At 42.6% G+C, this 4,241-nt stretch overlaps 1 non-coding gene across 1 annotated transcript; it reads left to right on the forward strand.

Annotated features, from left to right (window-relative positions):
- The first annotated feature begins 392 nt into the window (after nt 1–392).
- On the forward strand, nt 393–529 carry LOC114116236 (small nucleolar RNA SNORA14). The gene has a single exon (XR_003590229.1). It is a non-coding gene; the product is annotated as a small nucleolar RNA SNORA14 (small nucleolar RNA).
- Nucleotides 530–4,241: the final 3,712 nt, after the last annotated feature.

Below are 4,241 nucleotides of genomic sequence, written 5' to 3' on the forward strand. Positions count from 1 at the left end.
AGCATTCTTTGGCATTGCTTTTCTTAGGGATGGGGATGAAAATTGACATTTTCCAGTCCTGTGGCCACTGCTGAGTTTTCCAAATTTGCTGACATATTGAGTGCAGCACTTTCACAGTGTCATCTTTCAGGATTTGAAATAGCTCAACTGGAATTCCATCACCTCCACCAGCTTTGATTGTAGTGATGCTTCCTAAGGCCCACTTGATTTCACATTCCAGGATGTCTGGCTCTAGGTGAGTGATCACACTATCATGATTATCTGGGTCATGAAGATCTTTTTTGTACAGTTCTTCTGTGTATTCTTGCCACCTCTTCTTAATATCTTCTGCTTCTGTTAGGTCCATACCATTTCTGTCCTTTATTGAGCCCATCTTTGCATGAAATGTTCCCTTGGTATCTCCAATTTTCTTGAAGAGATTTCTAGTCTTTCAAGACAGGAATCAAGACCATCCCCAAGAGAAAGAAATGCAAAAAGGCAAAGCCTCCTCAGATAGCCATTTTGCCTTTTTGCATTTCTTTCTCTTGAGAATGGTCTTCATCCCTGTCTCCTGTACAATGTCATGAATCTCTGTCCATAACCAACTGTACTGCAATATAAAATAAAAAGTTAAAAAGAAGATATATATTTATTCTGCTTAAAAAATTATAAAATGAAATAGAAAGTTTTAAAAGGACAAAAATGTTTGTGAGATGTGTTTTTGATGAAAATGAAAATTGCCAAAATAGCTCTTTTCTGAAGCATCAATAATCATTCAGAGCTGACAGCAGGGGAGGGTAAACTTGCAGGAATGTCTGGATCCTTTTTAGCTCAGGACTCCTTTCTCTAAGGCAAAAATGCCAGGACTATTTTCATAAAGAATCTGAACACTGTGGATTTGTTTTCCCAGAAAGCCTGTTCCCCATTCCAGCAGCTGAGGAGTTCAACTTTCACCTGACTTACAGCAAATTACTCTGCTTGTGCACACTGGAATTTTATGACCGGGGCCACCTAGAACTAGATACGTCCTTACGGGTGCCTCTCCACTGCCTTCATATCACCAGAGCTGAGTTCAGCCAGCACTGGGTGGGGGACATTGCAGGGGAATCTGTGGGCAGCCCAGACTCTGCTCAGCCTTACCCACCCAACTATGTCCCTCAATGTCAAACATACCTGTAAATTCACATCCGGAAATCTGTTTGAAATCCAGAACAGTACAGCCTGGAAAATTTTCAGAGTTATTACTCTATTTTTAAAAACTGAAATTCCTTGGCTGTTGTGAAGGTAGGATTTGAGGGAGGGTGTTAGTGTGAACTGGCATGCTGAATTACTGGAAGTGAAGTTTGGGAGTTGAAATTTGGTGCTTGGGCCGTCTATCGCTGGGAGCCAGTTTCCTGGATCTCATTTTTGTAATGCCCAATCCACATACCCACCTTTTTAGAGCCTAACATGGACTGAATGCTTACGGCCCTTTCAAGTGCATACTGTTGTTGCTTAGTCACTCTGTCGTGTCCAGCTTGTTTGCGACCTCATGGTCTGTAGCCTACCAGGCTCCTCTGTCCAAGGAATTCTCCAGGCAAAAATAATAGAGCAGGTGGCCACTTCCTTCTCCAGGAGATCTTCCCCACCCAGGGATCGAACCCACATCTACTGCTTGGCAGGCGGATTCTTTACCGCTGAGCCACGGGGGAAGGCCTCCAAGTGCGTACACAGGAGCTTTAACCGTAATGTGATTAGATCTGGAGACAGGGATTTTAGGAAGTAATTGAAGTTAAACAAAGTCATAAATTGGTGTCCTAATCTGATAGGATTCTAGCCTTATAGAAAGAGAACATGAAGACACTTTGAGGACACAGAGAGGAGGGGGTTGCCTGTAAGACAGAGAGTGCTCAACAGCACTCTACCAAGCTGACATTCTAATCTTAGACTTCCAGCCTCCAGAACTGTGGGAAAACACATTCCTGTGGTTTAAACTATGAAGCCTGTGGTATTTTGTTATGGTAACCTGGTCTGATTAGTACGTGATCAATAGTCAACAATTATTATTGTCATTTATTATCTGAAAATGTCACAAAAGCTTTATTTCCTCCTCCAAAAAGAAATAGAAACCATAAATTAATTTTTTTCTTTAATTTTAATAGAATCCTGTTTTGTCTAACAATAAAATTAAATTTTTTAATTTTAAGAGAACTCTGTTTTGGCAAATGGCAAAGGCCTAGAAAAAGGAAAAAAGACCTGGGACTTCCCTGGCTGTCCAGCGGTTAACAGTCCATGCTTCCAATGTAGAGAGGGCTGGTTTGGGGAACTAAGATCCCGTATGCCACGCAGTGAAGCCAAAAGATTAACAACAACAGAAAAGCTTGATGTGTGTTAAAGACACTATGTCTACTGGTTTTCTGACTTATTCATTCAATAAGCATTTAATGAGCCTTGCTAGACACTTCAGGAGTTGGAAAGGATTATGGTTACCTCATAGCCTCTGACTTTTACCCATGAAGCTTCTGAAGTTATACAGAGCAATGGAAATTTAAATGCCAATAGGAAAGGTACTGACAGGGATGGATGAAGAAACCCAGAGGAGGGGGAGTCGAGAGGACTAGAGTTCTGGGGACTGCCTCTTGAGGGAGAGGGGATAAGCAGAATCTGCAAGCGTTAAGAGTGAGCAGATAGAGTAGCAGGAGAGACAGAGGGAGCCACAGTGTGGAGGTGGGGAGCACCAGCCTACTTGGGTCTGGGGTGAGATGCTTAGCACAGGCATGGTGTCCTTGAGATGTTTCCTGAACAAGACTCTGGTTCTTGGTTTAACAAGTACTGGAGAAGATGAGGACTTGAGAGAGAAGAAGAGGGCTGTTGATCAGCAGCTGTGGAGGCACATTCTGCCCTTCTGCATGTGGGATAAATAATTGACACTCAGATGAACCTGGGAGAAACGGGAAGCAGGCGGCCAGGTGAGCATGAAGGAAAATGGGGTGCAGTGGGTTCTAGGAGAGACTTCAGGTAAAATGCACTGGGCCTGATGTTCAATTCAATGTCTGAAGTGAAGGAGAAGGGACCAAAGATAACAAATTGACTTCCATTTGCAATCCTGGGAAAGGTGGTTCTGATGAAAAACAATGGTGAAAAGAAAAAAAAAAAAGGCTTTGGGGGGGAAGTTGATGAATTCGATTTTGGTCTCAAAGGACCTGAGTTTCTGAAAGAACAAGAAATTCTTTGAGATAATAAATTATTGATGTATTGATTTCCAAAGGCAATTCCTGACATTCTTTTTGGTCTTTTTTTTGGTCTTGACTTTTTTCCTCTTATATTTTCCTTGATTTTTTCATTACCATATTTTCATGATTTATAAATCTCCAAACACAAGTGAACCTATTTTTCTTTCTTTCTTAACACATTCAGTTCAGTTCAGTATTCTCAGTCATGCCCAAATCTTTGCGATCCTGTGGACTGCAGCATACCAGGCCTCCCTGTCCATCACCAACTCCAGGAGTTTACTCAAACTCATGTCCATCGAGTCAGTGGTGCCATTCAACCATCTCATCCTTTGTCATCCACTTCTCCTCCTGCCTTCAATCTTTCCCAGCATCAGGATCTTTTCCACTGAGTCAGTACTTTGCATCAGGTGGCCAAAGTATTGGAGCTTCAATTTCAGCACCAGTCCTTCCAATGACTATTCAGCATTGATCTCCTTTAGGATTAACTGGTTTCATCTCCTTGCAGTCCAAGGAACTCTCAAGAGTCTTCTCTAACACCACAGTTCAAAAGCATCAATTCTTTGGCACTCAGCTTTCTTTATAGTCCAACTCTCACATCCATGCATGACTACTGGAAAAACCATAGTTTTGACTAGACAGATCTTTGTCGGCAAAGTAATGTCTCTGCTTTTTAATATGCTGTCTAGGTTGGTCATAACTTTTCTTCCAAGGAGCAAGCATCTTAATTTCATGGCTGCAGTCACTACTTGCAGTAATTTTGCTGCTACTGCTAAGTTGCTTCAGTAGTGTCTGACTCTGTGCGACCCCATAGACGGCAGCCCACCAGGCTCCGCTGTCCCTGGGATTCTCCAAGCAAGAATACTGGAGTGGGTTGCCATTTACTTCTCCAATGCATGAAAATGAAAAGTGAAAGTGAAGTCACTGAGTCGTGTCCAACTCTCAGCGACCCCATGGGCTACAGCCTACCAGGCTCCTCCGTCCATGGAATTTTCCAGGCAAGAGTACTGGAGTGGGGTGCCATTGCAGTAATTTTAGAGCCCCCCCAAATAA

This window comes from Ovis aries, chromosome 8, assembly GCF_016772045.2.
Source record: "Ovis aries strain OAR_USU_Benz2616 breed Rambouillet chromosome 8, ARS-UI_Ramb_v3.0, whole genome shotgun sequence".
In the NCBI taxonomy this organism is placed as follows: domain Eukaryota; kingdom Metazoa; phylum Chordata; class Mammalia; order Artiodactyla; family Bovidae; genus Ovis; species Ovis aries.